This window comes from Dermacentor silvarum, chromosome 5 (assembly GCF_013339745.2).
Source record: "Dermacentor silvarum isolate Dsil-2018 chromosome 5, BIME_Dsil_1.4, whole genome shotgun sequence".
Classification (NCBI taxonomy): domain Eukaryota; kingdom Metazoa; phylum Arthropoda; class Arachnida; order Ixodida; family Ixodidae; genus Dermacentor; species Dermacentor silvarum.
In genome coordinates, this window is record NC_051158.1 from 51,447,660 (window position 1) to 51,468,557 (window position 20,898).

The 20,898-nt window shown below is 45.7% G+C and overlaps 1 protein-coding gene across 7 annotated transcripts in view; it reads right to left on the reverse strand.

Moving 5' to 3' along the window:
- Positions 1–20,898, reverse strand: part of LOC119453386 (protein dimmed) — a 510,248-nt gene that overhangs the window by 182,312 nt on the left and 307,038 nt on the right. For 3 of the 7 annotated variants that reach the window (XM_037715427.2, XM_049667835.1, XM_049667837.1), the window contains exon 1: positions 10,135–10,467. The exons of the other annotated variants lie outside the window; for them this stretch is intronic. The gene's annotated coding sequence lies outside the window, so the exon portion shown is untranslated. Of the gene's footprint in view, positions 1–10,134; positions 10,468–20,898 lie in introns of those variants that run through there. 7 annotated transcript variants of the gene reach the window in all.

Consider the following 20,898-nt stretch of genomic DNA (forward strand, 5'->3'; position numbering starts at 1 on the left):
GATATGAGAGATATAGGATCCCATACAAAAGCCTGTTTTTCCTATATGTCATATGATGTTAATGGATATAGGAGTTATGGGGAATACAGGGGTTTTTCAGTAGGGTTGTGTTTGAATTCATTGTATTAGAAATGTATGATAAGTGCCACTTGCTACATAATATGTCTACTAACTCTTATAGTTCTGTTTCCGTTTATGCTCTCCTTACGTCATGCTCCTACGGGGGCCTGTAAGGTCTTTGTAAATAAATAAATAAATAATAGCTCCTCCCCCACCCTCTTAAAGCCTATCCATCTAGTCTTATAGGTGTCGCTGCATTAGCAATGCCTATTAGAGAGTAGTAAGCCAGGGAGTAATACGCTTATTATACTGATAGAAGAACCACAAGTGAGAATGACCATGTTTTGTTATGATCTCTTGATTCACCGGTGAACTGCGCGTACAACGAGATGGACAGTAACGGGAGAATGTCATAAGCGGATCATGTGGTAAGCAAGCTAGACAGATCAGTGGCCCCTCGTATCAAAGCCAATCACTGTAGCTATCGCTATAATAGGGATACATGAAAAAAGATCAATACAATAGTTATAGGTGAGAAATATTAGGTCGAAGTAATAATAGTTTCAATGTAATAGCTATTTCTGTACTCTCGTACCTATCGCTGTAACAGGGACGCATACAAGAAGTTTAATATGACAACTTCAAGAGCAGAAATGCTTGCACACGGCCGCACAGTGGGACGGTGGCGGCTCAACGCAGTTCACGCAGCCCCCGGTGCGCGTGAAATGTGAGCGGAGCGGAGCGTAAGCAACGCTCTGCTAGAACTTTCTAATACCCCAGAAGGACCATGCATCGCTATGAACGCCTGATTCGCCGGTGAACTACACTTTTCCGAAATGTCATATGCAGAGAACATAGAAATCAAAATGGACAGATAAAATGTCCCTCTTAATATATATCGCTGTAGCTATCAATGTAATGTTAATACATCGAAATATTATCAGTACAATAAGAATATATAGGTCAGAAATAATACGTTGAAGGAATAATAGTTCGAATATATTAGCTACCCTTGTATTCTAGTAGCTATCGCTTTACCAGTAACATATACAAGCAAGATTATTACGACAGTTTCAGGAGCACGAACGCTTGCACGAGTAATACGACAGCAGTAAGACTGAACGGCCTTGCTTCGGTATGAACGCTTGATTCGCCGGTGAACTAAACTTTGACCACATGGTCAGTAAGCGGGAAATGTCATATGCTAAGCACATACAAAATCAAGACGGACAGCTTAAAGGCCCCTGTTCTTATAGTATATCGCTGTAGCTATCGCTGTAATATTATTACATAGAAATATTATCAATACAATAGTAATAGGTCAGAAGTAATACGTTGACGGAATAATAGTTTTAATGTATTAGCTATCTCTGTACCCTAGTAGGTATCACTGTAACGGTAACAGATACAAGCAAGATTAATACGAGTGTTTCAGGAGCAAGAACGCTTGCACGAGTAATACGACAGCAATAAAACTGAACGACTCTGCTTCGGTATGAACGCTTGAGTCGCCGGTGAACTACACTTACAGCCAGACGATCCGTACAGGCGGAAAATGCCACACGCGATGCACGCTGCAGGCCCGACTGACAGGTTAGTGACCCCTCCTCATCAAGCCGAATGGCATTTGACGACGAGGCAGGAAAAAAGAAAATGCACGCTGTCATCTAGTGACAGCTGTTGTGGACATGATATTCTTCATTTTGTTTTCCCGTTTCCTTTTATCTCGGCGACGAAGGAAACAAAATGAAATAAACGAAGAAAAGACAATTCATACAAGAACTTTAAATAGGAAAATAAGTACGCCAGTTAAGAGAAAACGTAGATGAACATGGCGTAATATAGATCAGCGCATATGAAAAAAGAACGCGTATGCAAAGAGATACATCATCTACGATCACGATGAGCGTAAACAGCTCCCGCTGCGAAAATGTCAATGCCATCCCTGCTGAGGTGCGGTATATTATTTATTATTTTCGTTTGCTTTTATTCGGCCGTCTTACTATCGTAGGAGACACGAAATAGTACAATCCCGAAGGTAAGCCTCTACTACCAACTTTTGCTATACTGCTCATATTAACTCTAATTTCTTGTTTGATGAAGATATAACATCCTCTGAAGAATGCTCCGGAGAGTGATGACGCTTTCAGCGTCAAACGCGTCTATAATTATTCAGCTCGTACATTTCTCTCTCATCTATTTGACCATGCCGCGGCTTTATCCCACCTTTCGTTCTTTATTTTATATTTGTCTGTACACTGTGGGTAACTATGTTTACTATATGTGCGAAGTGTTACTATTTTTGTACTTGTGGTTATAGTTTAACTGGAAATTGTTTGCATAAAGAGAGAGGTTCAGACGAAGATGTAGGGTTGAAGTTATTAACTGCGGTTGAAGAAGGAACAATTCTTGCTCTGCCACAGTTTCCAGGCTCTCTGGAAGTTATTGTGCAATTTGAAATTGTTTTGCGAAAGAACAAACCAGTGTATTCAATTTTCTTAAAGCATTTGTGCGTTTTGTAAATTGAACAGGGTTGCTTTTATCCATGCCCAGAGCACGTAGGACCCTGTCAGGAGCTTAGTTACCTGCTTTTGCCATGACTGACGGCCAACGCCATCTATTGGCCGAAAAATGAATAAATGAAATATGATGAAGAACACGTAGAGATCCTTTAATAGGCCAAACGCCCTATTATTCTGAGTACCGTTGGCCGGCACCTGTCAGCGGTGACTCATGCTAATGACCACGTGAATAATAACAGTGAGTGAAATCGCGTAAATGAGCGCGGTGTAAGTGTTCTTTTGATTTGCCTATATAAGAGGCTAGCGGCAAGTGCACGATCACTGGATTCTACCGGTACTTGCATAACAGCATATAACATGATGCAGAAACTTGGAGGTTAACAAGGCAGCTTGAGAATTTCAGGACCGCGCAAAGGGCGATGGAATGAAAAATGTTAGGCGTAACGTCAGGAGACAGAAAGAGCGGTGTGGATTATAAAACAAATGGGTGTAGTCGATATCCTGGTTGACATTAAGAGGAAGAAATGCCGTCGGCCTGGCCGTGTAATGCGTAGGGCAGATAACCGGCGGACCATTAGAGTTACAAAATGGGTGCCAAGGAAAGGAAGCGCAATGGAGGACGGCAGAAAACAAGGTGGGGTGATGAAATTAAGAAATTAGCAGATGGAAGTTGGAATCAGCTAGCACAAGACAGGGGTAATTAGAGATCGCAAGGAGAGGCCTTCGTCCTGCAATGAAAATAAAATAGGCTGATCATGATGATGATGACTGAAGTTGCAGAATGGGTGCCAAGGGAAGAGAAGCGCAGTTAAGAGAGAGAGAAATAGAAGAGAGGAAAGGTAGGATGGTTAGCCAGACGCACGTCCGGTTTGCTATCCGGCACTAGGAGAAGGGGTATAGGGATGAAGAGAGAGAGAGAGAGAGAGGAGATAGAGAGAGCACAGTTTCGGGTACATTTGAAGGTTCGCACCGAGTCAGCTTTGAGGACGGCATAAAAGGGGTATAAGGTGGCGTCAGCTGGCGCAAAGCAGGGGTAATTGGAGGTCACTGGGGGAGGCCTTCGCATGCTGCAGTCTACATAAGTAGGATGATCACGACGACGACGACGATGATGATGATAATGATGATATCTACGCGTACAAGAGCGTCTTCATTTTGCAGTTTGACGATGACGACTACGCCACTGTCGACTCCAGCAGCGTAATAGACAGAACGGACTGGCCGGACAGACGGACAGGGCAAACGCAGCTTCGAACATTTTACTGCTGTTGCAGTACAAAAAGAAAAAAGAAAAGAAAAAAATGTGGGCAGATTGCACTAGTGGTGCAAGGCTGGAGTAAACAGTGGAGCTGGTGATCGACCTAGCTTCTTCCAGGTTTTACTAGGCTTGGCTAAGTTTTGCTAAGAAATGGTATGTGCTGCTAGGCACGGTATTGCGAATTGGCTCGCCGCCGATGTGCAGATTCTCGCTTGGCCGCGCGACGCGCTTCAAGATGAGCGGCTTCTTCTTCGGGTGTCCGGATCTTCTTTAGTCGTCCCATGTCAAGGCCGCCTGTACTCGTCACAGAATCAACGAGAGTTCTGCCGCCATCGCGACGGCTCCGAGCTTTATCTCCCCTGTGACGTCATGGCCAAGCTGCGCCTCCACACTTGCCGTAGCGTGGCTGCTAGAAACCTGCCGAGCCGCCGCCAGAGGGCGCGCCCGCTGCAGTGATGGACATCGCACGCGTTCGGCGCGAACGCGGGGAAACGCGGACGGCGTCGACGGCAGCAGCTCTGCGCGTTGCCTCGTTCGTGCTGCTACAATTTCTTTCTCTCTCTCGCTCTCATTTTCTCTTTCTCTCACCCGAGCGTGCTCTCCTTCCCTCTCTCTTTAACGTGCCTAGTCAAGGCAACATGTGCCCGGCACGGAGAGGAGGCGAAGCACACGCCAATCCGCGAGGTGTTTGCTAGGCAACGCGCGGTGACGTCATCACCAATCGCAGTTCTTTGTTCGCACTACGCGGCCTAACCAAGAGCTTAAATAGCTCCACTGTTAAAACACGCTGCGTTGCCCACATCTGAACGACCAATATTGCACGTCTTACTCACGCCGGTAGCAGGCGCTCACGACGGCTTCCGGGAAGCGCAAGTTTAAGCTGGCAACTCAACAACAGGTGACACACAATAAAAAAAGGTCGCAGTTAACGTCAACAGGCCAAGCAGGCAAGCGCACGGTGTGCGAGCGAGGCTTGAAGACCCCGCGACGGCGCATAAAAAACACCGAACTAAATGACCTGAAAATACCGTTTAAAAGGGTACTATAAATGCTGCCACATGTGCGCGCAGCAGGATGTTCACCCGATACGTATACACACCGGGCCGGTGTGGAGATATGGGAGGCGCGTCGTGGGAATGCGGGCGTGCTGTGGAATCAACAGGTGTCTCAAACGTGGACCGCGAGCATTGCACACACGAGAGAAACAAAAATCCCGCAGTGCATCTCCCAATGACGTACAGAATAGTACACTCCTGATGAGAACATCCAGTTAGGCTCCGACAACCGATCGCAGCTGAGATAAAACGCAGAAGCACACGGATAACTGTAGAGGTATCTGTATCTAGAACCTAACCTAACATAACCTGACCTAAGCTAACCTAATATAACCCAACATAACCTAACCTATCGATAGGCGTGGCATGCTACTAAAGCCGTAATAGACGATGGAATCGCGCATTTCATGCGTGATTTCATGCGTTTCTTACCCCAACGTGTTCTACCACCTAATAAATAAAAATAAAAATAAATTCAAAGAAGCATTGCAAGTGCATAGGTTTGTTGACCAGACAGATGTCGTCTTTAATATATTGACTGATCAGATTTTACGGTCTAAATCAGTACACACTTGCAATGATAAGTGTTGTCGAAGCTTGCCCTGTGCCTGTGTTTTAGTGGAACCCCCCTCTCCCCTTTTCCTTTCAGTTCTTATTATTATTTTTTTTGCGAATGTACAAAGTTGAAACAAAGAAGCTATAAACTCATGCGGTTGCTAGTCAGCACTATGTGCGGGTCGTTCATCTCCGTGTATTTCGTCTTAGCGCTCGTCTTCCGGAATTTGAAATATGCTGCACCAACCGGCCCAAGTCTCTATCTACCCTATAGTGACCGTTCGCGCTAATATTTATGTACTTATAGAAGTTGAAATGCGCAGTAGTCTGCGGGGCTGCGTAATGATTTTAACCACGGAGTCCCTTAACGTGCACCGAAACGCATGGTACATGGGTGTTTTTCGGGCTAGGGCCCTACCGGAATGGGGCCACGGATTCTGGGAATCGAAACAGGGACATCCATCGTCAGCACCAGAAAGTCATATTCACTGAACCAACATCGCCTGTGTTCTCGTTATGAGTTGCACCATGGTGTACAGCGAACAGCTATATCGAATGATGACGCTGCTGATGATGATAATTATAATGATCATGTAAAAGGCAGTGACACCTACACACTGTAGGCGATTCGCTACTGGAGACCGGTCCACGTGAGACTTAATTTTCCTGGCTGATACGTTTCCTATCTCAAAATACAGCATACGGCGCGCGGCGACGATTTCATCGCCGTTGGACGTCATACGAAACCTCACGGCGACGGCGACGACGACCGCAGAAATCCCCTTTGAGTGTTCATATAATTGCTACCGCAATATAAGTGAATAGTATATTAGGTCTGTAAGGAGTGCTGTGTCGCACTTACACTTAAGCAGACAATCTAGACTATCGTGGGTCCACCGAGTTTGTGCGATTCTTACTGATGACTCGCGCGAGCAGAGCTCCATGCCTTTAACGACGATTAGCAGTCGCTCTGCGCAAGCTGTCACGTGCTCTGACGAAAGGACACGTGTAGCACGCAGCTCTTAAATGTAAGGTGTAAACACTGATACCTGCTTCACCTGTTCTCGCTTAATAAAGGGCAAGGCAAGGCACAAAACTCACCAACAGCGCACCAACGTTGACGGTTCTCTAGTGCGCGCGATGAAATTACACGTTTCATGCGTTATTTCATCGTCTATTACATCTTGAGTAGCACGCCAAGCCTATCGTTAGGTTAGGTTGGGTTAGGTCAGGTTAGGTTAGGTTGGGTTATGTTAGGCTAGGTTCCAGATACAGATACATCTACATATGTGTCTCCAGTATAGGCATAATATAGTACATTATAGGGCAAAACTATAAATCTGCACGCACCACGGTGACTATGACGTCATTATGCTAGGTAAGAGTTCGTGGATTTGATACCCAGTAGCAGCGGCAGCCAGATTCTAATGATGGCCGAATGCAAAGAAAAAAAAGAAAAAGGTGGCGTACCGAGTTTTATTAGGAGGCAAAGCATAATTTCTTAAAGTTAAGCCGACGCTATCTATTTATACTGAGTCACTCGTAGCTCCTGCGTTGTTATAAGGTGTCAGACTTCATCAATCAGCAACCTTAGCATAAATACGGGCTTTACGTTGGTTCCCACTGCGACGCCATGAATGCTCGGTCGTGTCCTTCGCAGTGACGTGGCGCGACGTCATTCCAGCGTTTTCTTTGCGTGTACGTCCATGCGAGCGTGTCCTATTCTCATGAGAGCACGAGTGAGCGGCCCAATGGCGGCCGTCGTTTCCAGTGACGCCCAAAAGTACGTTATGACGTAACAGAAGCCGTAACAGAACAAAAGGAGGATTCGAGGTTATTCTTTCAGTTTGCTGACAGTGAAACACGTCGACGTCGTCGAACGTGAACGTTTGATGCGTGAGAGCTATTGCGATAGTCTTCTTAATTATCAAGGCAATGTAGCAATGATTAACTTAAGAAAACTTAAATAATTAACTAATTCCACTAGCCATTCGAAGTTTCCTTTGCTACAGGCGTTACGCGATGACCACGCATGAAGCTTCAAAAGCGAAACTAGATTAATTATACTCATTCCTAAGCACAGTTGTTGTGTTTCATTCTCGTTTTTTTTTCTTGTGTTTTCAAAGTTGCAATGATCTAAACCAAGCACATTGGGGATTCAGGCACGCGTGGCACTATCTTTTATTCATTCTCTCGGAAAATTCCCTCGGCCGAGACACGTGCCGGCTTAGGCTAATCGGCAAGTGGATTACAACCAATCACGCGCTTACAAAAAAAAAAAAAAAAGATGAGAAACACAGCGAAGATTTGACAATCGGCTAGCGCAATCTCAGCAAATTAGGCAAGAGCTCACATCAGTGTTTCTCAATGTCTCCCGATGTGTTTTTCGGTCCTTTAGACCCTATCGTAAAGTGAACAGCGCATGACGTAACTATAAAAGAGCTAAGACAGTTGAAGGACTGGGCACGTTCACCGCTTTTTCCTTTCTCGTTGTTGGCACTTAGGCGCGTTGCGCTCATGTTGGCCATCCGGATCGCAGTAATCAATTTTAGTAATCAGGAAGCGATTCGGTTCTGAATAGGAGCTTGGCCGCTCATTAGGGTACAAACTTATGTTAGAAATCCGTAACTTCCCAACCGCGGCAGTCATATACGCGGATCACACCGAAGAAAGAAAAAAAAAAGGAAGAGAAAACGAATAAAAAGGAAACGAAAGAAATCAATCGGCCCCGTCGTGGCGGGAGCAACAGGTGTCAGCCCGCACGAAGCTCTGTCTAGCTGCAGCCGGAGAGATTACGATCGGTGCTTCGGTTTGCTTCGTATACCCGACTGTCAGTCGCAGTCAGCGTGCGAGACGAATTCATTGCGAACGCTATAAACAAATACGACGCGCTGATTCACCCAGACTATAAAACAGTACAGACAGAGTATATAGAAATGGACAGCGCGATATCCCGAACCGGGCTCCTAAACTCGGCCGCAATGCCTCCGCCTTATCGAGCGCAACAGAAGGAAACGGTTCCCGGTATCAGAACCGCTGAACTCTTCCTCGGCGAGGAAGACCGCGAGAAAAAAAAAGACGTTTCTCGTACAAAAACCGCACACATCCTGCCAGCAGGCAAGAATAAAAGCGCGTGGCGCAAACATTTTCCAAGAGTGAGAACTCGGCAGAAAATGAAAAGTCGGAAACTCTTTTTCTCGACGAAATCCTCTCGCGAAAGAAAAAAAAAATGGGTATGACGTCCCTTTCATCGATAACTTTCAGGTAGGCCTGTTGAGCTAATACTGCCGGGAACGCTTACTAGTTAGTTCTGCCGGTTAACACTATGAAACCATGTGGGCACCGTGACCTCGCGCTCTCTCTATAGCATCGGCCCGCGTTGCGAACCTCATTAAAAACCCCTTGCGGGGAAGCATATCCTACGTTGGTAATTACAATCTGTCCACCGAGTCGCCGCCTTCAATTAACACTGTCTTCGAGATGTGCCCAGTCAACTCGGCCAAACAGGCGTTCACGCAAAGTTGAGCGTGGAAGGCCCGAGGATCGCTTTGAAAAGATTTCCAGGGGTGTACATCTACCACAAGAAGCGATGCCCTAGACAATAGATATTCGCGTTGAAGACAACAACAACATGAACAACAAAAATTTGGAGGGCGCTTAAGCTTTGCCTTTAAGAGTGGAACGCGATAGCATTCCACTCTGCTGCTTGTCAGGCTTTTTCTCGCATATTCACATTACAATTCAACGCTATCACGTCTGTACATTGTGGTTAAGTCGTACTTTACGGTTTTTCTGACCGATTTTACCATGACAAATTCAATTTTTGTTCACTAACGCCTTGCGCCACGCGAAGGCCCTGCCCGGTCGGGGTGATTCGAGATGAAGTGATTCGGGATGACTATTTCGGCCAACGACGCCTGCGAGCCCACGCCGACACCGACGCCCGATTTTCTGCGACACGGGGGCCCCTAACGCTGTCGCGTTAAAATCTCGCGAGGGGGCGGCGCTGCTAGTTCTTGTCAGCGCGCGAAGCGCTCTTTTCCTTCGGAGTCGGAGCGCCTAGCGCGCCGTCCCAAACGCAGGCTGTAACGTGGCACCATCAACAGGTGACGACGACAGGAAGATCGCGCGCGCTCTGCGCGGCGACGGAATCTCCGAAAGAGCGCACGAAGCGAGCGAGAGAGAAAAGACATGTCAAAATCGCGGCGTGGCAATCCCTAACCCGAACTACGAGACGAGCAAACAAACAAACTCGCAGAGCACGAACTGTTCGAGTTATAAACAGGCGGTTGGGAGTCGGCGAAAGTGGACTGTATCGGTCACGTCAATCTCGTCGGCTGCGACGTTAAAACGAGACCACCGGGGTTAAATATTTCCGGATGCATGCAGTTGAGTACGACGTAGAGGACTCCGTCGAAAGACAAAAAAAAAAAGAAAAAAAAAGAAAACGTCAAAAGCGATGCAGAGCGCACGCCGGAGGCTTGTGTGGTTTCAGTTTTACTTTATCTTGACAGATACGAGAAAACCGAGCGTTCCCTCTCACCGCGAGCCACGCCGCGCCTCGGTGTAGAGCCGGCGCTTCGCTATCTTAGAACGAAAGACTGACGTTGACCGAAAAAATGAACAAAACAAGCAACAAACACCGAGAGACAGCGATGCGAGAGAAAAGGGTTCGTGCCCTTACCGTTCGTACACGCTCGGCGACGACAGAGCCGGCGCACTCCGATGCTCCTTCTTCGGCGTGAGCTCGATATTAGCGACGACGACGACGACTAGCTACCGCGGTCCGTCGTACTCGACAGTTTTCAAACTCTCCGTTCGTCAAACTCTTTCACAACACACTCCGTTCGATCCCCTCCCTTATTTCCTTTTTGTTCTTCTCAGCGACCAGCTCAACGAAAACGGTCGCGTTGTTAGACCGCACGGATAGCGAAAAAAAACACACGACAGCGCGTTGACGTCGTCGACCACGGCACACGAGAAGAACCGGCGGCGGCTGCTCCAGCTGCCAACACACACACACGCACACGCACGACGGCGAACGAACGAGCGAGCGACCCCTCAGCCACGGGCTCTGGGAATCCGGCGTTCCCGAGGCCCTCCCCGGCGGCGCCCGCGGCGCCGACCGCGGGCCAATGGAGAGCCCCGGATCGGATGACGTCAGCAACCACCTGGCAGACGACGCCGAACCCGGGGCTCCGACCGGGGTTCGGCGCGGTTTCGAGCTCCCCTTCCAAAGCGCGCCCGCGCGCTTGCGAGCGCGCGCGTGCGCGCGCGGTGGCTTTTTCTTTTGCTTTCTTTGGCTACCGGCTTCTTTTCTGGCTCGCGCCGAGTCCTTTTTTCTCTTCAATCCGCTGGATTGCTTCCTAGCGTTTTACTCTTTGTTTGGAAACAAAGCCAAATAAGAGGGAAAATGTCCGCGCTGCCGTTGAAGGGAACGCGTGGAATGGGGGAAGAGAAAAGAAGAACCGCTGGATTGATGAAGAAGAGGTGGGGGAAAATAGAGCAACAAGCTCCACAGCGAGGGGAGTAGCTGGGACATGTTCTTTGCGGCTGCCGTGATCTCTGACGGCAGAGGGCAGCGCAGTCGAGATAGAGAGACGAAGGGGAAGCGTTGTTTTCCCGCTCTAGGACAGAAAGCGCCAATGCGTGGGACGAACAGCTATGTTCAGACGTCGTGAGCGTATGTAGGAGGCTATTTTGGGAAAGGGGGGAGGGGCTTATTTCAAACTGGAGTCAATTTGTTTCGCGCCTTCGTTGGGAAATCACTATTGGTCCTGTCGGTACGTGAAAGGGGCAAAATGTGGCGGGGTGATGGAAAACGGCGTAGGAGGTCGCGGAAAGATGGAAATAAAGGAAACAGGAAAAAAAGACGATGTCGATGTCCATATACGCCGGGATCAATAGTGAGGGAGCAAATCAAAGACGCGCGCGGCTTGAATGAAAGTACCGGTTTTGTCGCGTACACGAATTGAAAAAAAAAAAGTAAATAAAAAATCCTCGTATACTGCACTATATAAACAGTGTAAACTGATGTCAGGCGATTTGGTCGGCGTTTTGGAGTATTTACTCACGGGCAATTACAGCCCAATATCGATTCTGACAACGTTTTCCACACACATGGAAACAATTTTCCTTTGTGAACTTGCAAATTTTCTTCACTGAAAATACAGGTCCAATACAACATCAGCATCCCTAATACAAACATCAGACGTAAAGAGAAATGGAAGCCACATATAGTTCATACGACGTATGGCTCCCAAATGTTGCAGTTCTTGGTTGCTAAATACTGTTAACACAAACAAATGGCTCGCAGAAAATGTGAATCTAAAGGAAAATACTATTTTGCAGCAATTTTTTTTAACATCCAGTGTGCTCAAACCCGATTTAAGTTTTTCCATGTGTAATAACTTATATTTCTGCTATGTACCTTGCTCGAACTTGACTCTTTTGCAGCCTCGAAATATTTTCTGAATTTTAATGTTTTATTTTCTTTTTTTTTCCTTGTTTCCATATAGCCATGTTTTCACTTGTCAGTTTGTTGTATATCTTATTTTTATTTTACAGATGTGTAGTGCAAACGTTTGCTCCCCAGTTTGGTTTGATTGTTATAAGTACAAAATGCTACATGCGTACTGCTTGTTTATTTATGATGTACGTGAAAACTGTGCCAACTTCTCTTTTCCCTGCTGCTATTTTGTAAATGTGCCCCCGGCCCCGTCAAGCAGCCCAAACGCAGCATATCGCCCAGAGCTTTTTTCTCCTAAAGAAAAAAAAAAAAAGCCAATCTTGGACAATTGCGCTGTATAACATACGATAGAATGGTGTTGTTTGTTTGTCAGACTCGGCAATGAGCTCTTCGAGTTTGTTAGCGAAGAAGGTATTTGCCTGAATACTTAAGACTGACATATAATCAGCAACACTATTTTGATGTGTTATTTTGAACTACCGTTACGTTAATAGTCTAAGTACGCCGAAATACTTCTGTCTCTGTATCTGCTCAGTTTTTCTGCTGCATCGCAAATAATTATAAGGCAAATGTGAACCTAAATTAGAACGCCGATGGACCGGCACGCGAAGGGGTATTTTGAAATGTTCGCGTATTCAACAAGGACGCTTGCGGTTAGGTTGAAGGTCGAACGTGAAGATAGTTAAGCCTGTAGGTCACGTTTCGTGTGAACGTTTTGCAACAGTTGTTAAAAAAAAAGCACGAGCTGTATTCCACCAGTAAAAAGAAGCGAAAGAGACAGGGAAAGAAGAAAAAAAAAGTTGGAAATGTATGTATGCGCTCTTCGAAGAAGTTCCACAATTTCGTTTAAAGATTTCCAGGGGGAAAAGAAAAAGCGAGCTCATTTACGCTCTTTTTATGGAGAGCGAAGCCTCATCGTGCCAAAAAAAAAAAAAACGGTTGCGTGCTGAGTTTTTGTAAACACGACTGAGGAGACTGTATTTAACGAGTTGGGAGCTCTGTTTACGAAATCATGGAGCCTGGTCTAGATTACATCTATCGCTATCTGCGAAGGCTCGCCCCAGTGAGCGGCACGTTATTAAGCGATACTGCATAGATTTAACGACAGTGTCTGCGTTTGTTAACCGACGAACGATCGATTCAAGCGCCAAGTGGCTAGTCGGGCGAAAATTCGAGTTCTGGCACAGCGACGTTGTACCGTGTTGACGAATAGTATAATAGTAGTAGTAGTAGTAGTAGTAGTAGTAGTAGTAGTAGTAGTAGTAGTAGTAGTAGTAGTAGTAGTAGTAGAAGTGGTAGTAGTAGTAGTAGTAGTAGTAGAAGTAGAAGTAGTAGTAGAAGTGGTAGTAGTAGTAGTAGTAGTAGTAGTAGTAGTAGTAGTAGTAGTAGTAGTAGTAGTAGCAGTAGTAGTAGTAGTAGTAGTTTAGTGGTAGCACTGATAGTTGTAGTAGTAGTTAGTAGTAGTGATAGTAGAAGTAATATCCTTAGCAGTAGTAGTTGTAGCAGCAGCAGCAGCAGCAGCAGTGCGGGTGGTTAGTGCTGGTGGTACTAGTAGTAGTAAAGTAGAAAACTTTATTTGGTCTTTAGTTAGAGATCCCCAGAGCCACAGAGACACAGTCGCACTAGCTGTGAGTCTGAAAAACAAAGAAAACAAGGACTTGGGTGCCTCCTTGAGGCTGTTCATCTAAGGAGTTCCTACCGTGATGGTTTCTATGGCGCAATTGCATTCTACAAAAGCTTTCTTTTTTTGTGTGCGCATTCACTATCGTAAGTTAAATATGGGAAAGAAAAAAAAAAACAGTATCTCGACCATAAACTTGCAACGTAGCATCATTCATCTTTCTCGCGGAAGTTTTCCTGATTGCCAGTGCTAATGTTTTATGAAAGTTTGTGTCTATCACTAATTATCAGATATCTGGCAGTTGTGATACACACACTCTAAATGAAGTTTACACCTTTTGGGGTGTAAAGCTTAAAACTCCGCCTTCGCTGCTTTCCTGTAAGGACCGCTATGTGAGGCTGATACGTGCATACCGTTACTGACCGAAATGTATCGGGCGTCCAGTGTTAAACATACGAGACGCACGCAAGATCGATGACGATTATTTTTTGGAGCCAAGAGAAGCTCCAAACAGTGCAGGCTTTTCTTAGAGTGTACAAATAAAGCTAACAGCCAGTTTTAAAGCTTTAAACAAGCGCTAGTTTGAAACTTGAGATATAAAGAATCTAAAGAACTGAGCTTGACTTCATGGGTTTCGGCGGATATTTATAAAACAAGAGTGAAATGCAGGTCTTCAGTTCAGCCGTTATGTGTAGTATTCAGTCTCATACAGCGGCTAGATAAATACCGCTGCATCAGCATATTACGGAAACTACTCCCTCAACCTGGAAACAGCGAAGGAAGTGTGCCGTTGGAGTAAACGCTACATTTGACTCCTTATATTGTTTTTGTTTCTACTTTACCAACCAGTTTTCGGAAAAGTACTCGTGAAACATCATCGAGTGGTTGAGTCGCGCTTCAAGTATAGCTTATGCTAATACTCTTATCGATGGTGATGATAATAAAACATTATTTCTCGCTAGGAACACAAGTTATAATATATAAACCTCTGGAGTGAACAGCCCTGTTCACGGATTTATTGATTTTGATGGAAGTCGCAGCAATGAAATATTCATAGGACTACTTTTTTCTGAAACAGAGTTTTATACTAATTCTTTTTTTTCCGCCTTGTGAACAATTTTGTACACTCGAAAAAGAGAAGAACCTTTGAAAACACCGTTTCGTCATATTGAACTTTAAAATCTCTTGTTCTAAAACCCATAGCTGGAATCTTCGGCGCAGTGATAAGAATGGTTGCGCAGCCATTTGGGAATTTACTTGAGGTTCTATGTTGCTTCATTGATAAATTGAGGGCCATGTCTTTGTTGCTGTTCTTGGTCAATTTATTTTGCTACTCGATAACTTGTTGGGGGGCGAGTTGGCGCTTGCCGAGAGACATAATAATGTAGCGCAAAAATGCCGAAAAGAAAGATTAAGAGCGACAGACAGAACAGAAAGAAAGAAGACGCGCTCTCTGTGGCTGTTAATCTTTCTTTGCGAGATTGTTGCCCTACAATGCCATATTATTCAGCTACGTTCCACTTTTCTTTTCGTTTACTCTTTTATACTACTTATCCTATTCTCCACAAGTTATTTCGCTTTCATGCCCATTTATCTATGCTTTATTACTTGTATTTCTATTTTTCTGCATCTACATATACTCTAATAATTTACACGCAAGCTACCAGATTCTATGTCAATCGTACGAAGCAGGTAGGTGGAACTGGCGCATAAGGGACTACTACTATACGAGTACCGCAACCACTAGTGCTCGTTCTACAGCTACCTACTTATAAGTACCTTACTAAATTCAATGCACCTTCTAGGCAAGAAGATATATCAGTCACGGTCGTGGCAGCATACCGAGAAACCGAACAAATAAGGCGACCCGAGCGTGTGACGGTCGTCGACCAGTCCGCACAAATGTCGACTGACTCACGGGAAGCTGGCGATTGGCGGGTTCTTCGGTTGAGTGACCGAAATAAAGAGGCAGACAGACACTGACGTTGGAAGAAGGATAAAAGGACGTGTCACGCTTGAACCAAAGAATCACATTCCAATCTCGCATTGTAAGCTAATTAGAAGTTTAATTGTCATTAATTCAAAATTTAATTTTATCTAAGCGGACTTGCCCCCCCCCCCCCCCCCCTACCAATCTGCCGGCTACATAAATAAAAGTTATTGCTCTCTATCTCATCTCTAGGAGCGACGATAAGAAGAAATGCCAATGTAAAGGGGCATTAAGGGTCTCTAGGTACCGGGAGCTATACTTATTGTTGTTGGAAAGCACGTCGGCCAAAGATCTCAGGCTGTTATTTTTTCACAATGCACGTGATCGCTACCTTTCTGAACGGCAACTTCTCCCCGCAGATCTCTGATTTCAGAGTTGCGTTTTGAGCCTCCTTATCGCGTCCTATGCAGCCGAAATTTTTTTTCTTTTTTTTTGGGGGGGGGGGCGGGGAGGGGGAGGATGATATTCCACGAGGCTTGTGCATCATCACTCAGCTAACATCAAGACCTCAACCTGCTAACGTAAGTGCATGCTTTTGTACAAATTGCATTAAATAACTCTTAGTATATATTTGCTTCTTCTATGCGCTCATATTGATAATCGCTGCTATATTTGTATTTCTATCGTACATTATCGTAACATTTCCTTGCCCCGAACTTTTTAAGAACACTATGAACCAGTCCGTCACTTTTTCTGCCATCTTGCTTTATGAATTTCGAAAAGCCGTCGGCGCTGTGCAGACTAGACGTTGGTATCGTCTTGAAGAAGTTAGAGAGGAGAGAGCTACAATCAGCGCAGAAAACGCGCTTCGATTGGCTGCCGTGTCATGGGGTACGTTGAATACGTTGGGTAAGTCATGGGGTACGACGTTGTAGAACCCGTACGCCGGGTTGGCCGTGTAGCTCGGCGGAGCGATGCCAGCGCCACCATTTCGGCGCGCCTCTGCCGTAACTATGGTCCCTAGAATAACGGCAATATTCTAGGAAGCATACCGTAACCTTGACGGTCAAATGCCTCGGAACGACTAGTTTTCAAGATATTTCCGGGTCATTCTAACTGATTTTGTATTTTTTTTTACAATGAATACGAACGGGCGATGTCACGTTCACCGTCCCAGCAACGTTGTGTAAATTCGAAGGAAGGTCATATAGGTGGCCAAAAGTGGGCCAAACATAGAGCCTCAACCTAAATTGAATGTTTTGAAAGAAAATTCTGTGTATGTATGTATGTATGTATGTATGTATGTATGTATGTATGTATGTATGTATGTATGTATGTATGTATGTATGTATGTATGTATGTATGTATGTGTGTATGTAGTGCATGTATGTATGTATGCATGTGTGTGTGTGTGTGTATGTATGTATGCATGCATGTGTGCATGCTGTATGTATGTATGTATGTATGTATGTATGTATGTATGTATGTATGTATGTATGTATGTATGTATGTATGTATTATTATTATTTGATTTGTACACATATACACACAAGGACACAAAGGGATTAAGGAGGGAGCAAGCTGACAACTGCCACCGAGAGGGGCACAACGTCTGCCTACTCCTACAGGAGGAGGGAATAGAGGAAATGAAAATATGAGAAAAGAAAAGAGGAAATAAAGAAATGACGGAGACACAGACAGAACAAAACAAAAACAAAACAAAAATAGAAATAACGTCTATAAACGGGAGGCCAAGTCAGTGTCCTTCAGAAAACTTAGCAGGGCTCGATGGGCCTGGTCACGTCTTGCAGCGCTCCCCCTTAGAAAAAGGCAATCGTCAAGGGTCGCACATGGCAGCCCCATAAGTCTGTACTCCTTAATTAGTAATGCGCGCGGCGCAACGAATGCGGGACACTCTAAAACTAGATGTTCAAGTGTCTCACAGGAGCCACAAAACGTACACGACGGGCTGTCCACACGTCCTTGTCGGTATAGGCGTTCGCGCACCAACACACACCCAACCCTTAACTTGTATAACAGTGCTCTAGCACGACGGGGCAGGCCTCGACCACGAACGCGTGGAGGGAACGATCCGTCTGCAACACGCCGGTCTGGGTGCTGCTTTAGGAGGTGTCGGCGTATCAGGAGACGGGCATTTTATGTATGTATGTATGTATGCATGCATGCATGCATGCATGCATGCATGTGCTGCGGTGTCCCACAGCCGGTTGCCGTAGAGCTAGCGGCATTTCACGGATTTAAACATGTCTACACTTATTGGGCGCGCACATTAAATGTATTGGGTGATCGCCGTGCCTCTCCAGACCACATCAGATGGCTATTAGAGGGACAGCCTTCGATGGACGGAGACCTCACGGTAAGTCACGCGTGCGTGCTGTGACACCCTACGCCTCTTTCTCCCGGCTTGTTTCACTCCTCCATACATCCTTCCTCCTGTTTGGGGAGGAAGGACATACCTCTCTTTCCCGTTCCCTTTGTGCCTTTATTTCCGCTGCTTTCGTCAATATCATACTTACTCATAACCTGTTCATATTGTGTGAGAGTTTTATCTTTGCTTAGAGGAAGAACTTGGCAGTTTTATACCATGAAAAGCACTTTTCGTAATGACATAAATCTGCAAGGCGCGCATTCGCCCCGAAGCTATCGGTACCAAGGCAGGACGGACTGATTCAAGAGGGCAAAATTGGCTCTTCGTATACCTCGAGATATAGAAAAGGAAAACTGTAAGCAAAGCAACTGGCATGAGCAGGAACGCTGAGTGATATAAGATAACAGAAGATAAGTCCAAGTGTGAGTCTCCAGAGGTAGAGTAAAGGACACCCCGGAGAGAAGAGCCTGCTGGCAAAAGTTGATGACAGTGCCCGAAAGTAGAAATCTCTCGGTCCTCGCTTGGGCCAGGACGTTGGCGAAACGTCGCGGAATCTTTCTTCTCTATCTTGTGACAGCGCTGATCACGTTGATAAAATGCGCTTTGCCCCGCTAAATCTCCAGAAGGAGTTGAAAGAAAACTCGAATCGCGCACAGCTTCTTGAATGTTTAAGGAACCGCGGCCCCTTTTGTGCCCGGATTCTGACGCTCTCGGCAGAAACAGTTTCTGTGTCGTCTGCTCGGGAACGCGAGCGCAGAAGTAGCAACAGTAAGGGGCCAAATATGACGTCTGCACAAGCAGACGATAAAACAAGGAAAGCAGACGATAAAACAAGGCAAGCGAACAACAAAACAAGGAGAAACAAACGACAGCAGACGATAACAACAACAGGAGCTGAAGAGGGAGTAGAGCAGACGACAACAGAGAGGCTTCCTTTAAATCTCTTCAACTATGTCCCTCCGCCAAACAAGAACGAAATGGAAGAGAAAACACATTGAACAACAACTGGCAATAGATGGCGCAGCCAAAAAAACGAAAAAAAAAACAACGAAAGGAGGTGAAGCAAGCAAAAGAAAGTGACACTCCGTTTGTCATCGTAATCTCCAAGCGCTGAGACGTGGAGGACAGAGCAAACGATCCGGCGTAAGCTGAGTGTTTGAGAAACAGTGTGCGACAAGAGACGCAAGTAAGCTTGGGACTACATGGAAGCGTCTATGAAAGAAAAGACCTGCAATGGGGATAGAAACGCAGCTGGTTCTTAATAAAACACGACTTGCCTGCGACGTTAACGATTCTTCTCGTGCTTATAGCGAGACACCGCATTTGACAATGAGGTTTGACTCTATGCTTCTCACCCACCTCGAGTTACCTCGAGTTATTAACTCAACCACCTGGCGTCATTCAAGCGAAGCTTGTATTGCCTCACAAGTGTCGGTGGTGGTGGTGCTGTCCCGCTTAAACCCGACTGCTCCCAGAGCAGAGCAGGTGCGGGGAAAGCTGCGCCGGCGCCGGATCACATGACGCGCGCGACCAGTCAGGGTCGTTTGGTGTGTCGCGGGGAGGGAAATGGAAGGAAAGGGGGTTGGTGCGCACTCCACCGGGCTTCCCTCGCCTCAGATCAGTCTCGGCGCCCGGATGGGAAGGCCCCGCGTGGTGCGTTCCGCCGAGGAACAGGCTGCGTTTGAGCAACGGCACCGCGAACTCACTCGGGAAAGGGCTCATCATCGACGTGCCGATTCTAGTGTGAGGGTTTCCGAAGCCCAGGCGAAACCTCAGCGAAGAGCCGCCGGCCCTGAGTTTAGGGCAAACGAAGCCGAACGCATGAGACAGCGTCGTCTTGCCACAAGCTTCTCTTACCCCCATTTTCTCCACAGTGGAAGGGCTGCTGAATTTTTTCGTTTCATCAATCAATAAGCCCTTCATTATACCAACTATGCAAGAAAAGGAATGAAGCTGTACAAGTCACTGTGAATACGCAGATGGATGGATGGGTTTGATGAATCAAGCCTCCTCTTTGAACTGGCGTGGTAACTGCTCCCACACCAAGCTTATTATTTTTCATTTACCTTTATGCTGCGTTTATTACCAACCCAACAATATCAGTTGGTTGGTGTTAAGAAACCACCAAAATTTAAACTAAATTAATGTCCTTAAACGTACCGTTTATTTTTTGTTTATATTCTGCAACTTTCTATACCTTCACACTACCGATACTCGGTAACGCCACACCAGATGACAGAGTTGAATATGCCATCCGGTGTGCTTAAATGACATATAAATGATTCGGTGCCGACTGAGATAATAATTGACTAAAGGCGAGAAATAGAAAACAGTTTCTGAAGTTCTGAAAACACTAAGGCGCATCGCACAGCACTACGGGACGTAGACAATACTGCTGTTCACAATATATAAAACGTAATACTATACACAGTGTCACTAACGCAGCGAACATCACAAACGCACGGAATACGACAACCATTTTTAGCTCTTTATCGTCCTCACCGAACGTTAAAGTAAAATAATAATAGTAACTAAGCAGTACATAAACCTAGACAATATAATGATAATAAAAAAAACGCTTTTGGATTGCTGTTTAAAGCCTCGGGCCCTAAGCTATAGCGTCTGTATTCATTTCGAACGAGAAGTACATTAACGCATTCCAGTGCGCGGCACACACGGAACGACATAAATTTATGTTTGGCATCGTTTCTATTTTTTTTTTCAAATTTGTCGTTCTGAAAGGTGAGGGGCGACAACTCTTCTTCGAAGCAGATGGAGTGCCAAGCTTCGGCAAACACATTTCTTTTGGCGTCACAAAAGTCGTGGATAGGCTTTCGAGCAAGCCTCCATTATTTCCCTTATAATCTATCTACACGACTCTGCCATGCGGGCAGAAAGAGAAACCGAAGAAGTCACAGTCGCATCTCAACTATATACTAAAGGCAAGCGCACGAATGAATCATTTTGTTTGCCTAAAACGAAACTATGTGTTTGTGATTAACCCTTACCGGTCTGATTTTTACGGCTACATTGATCGGC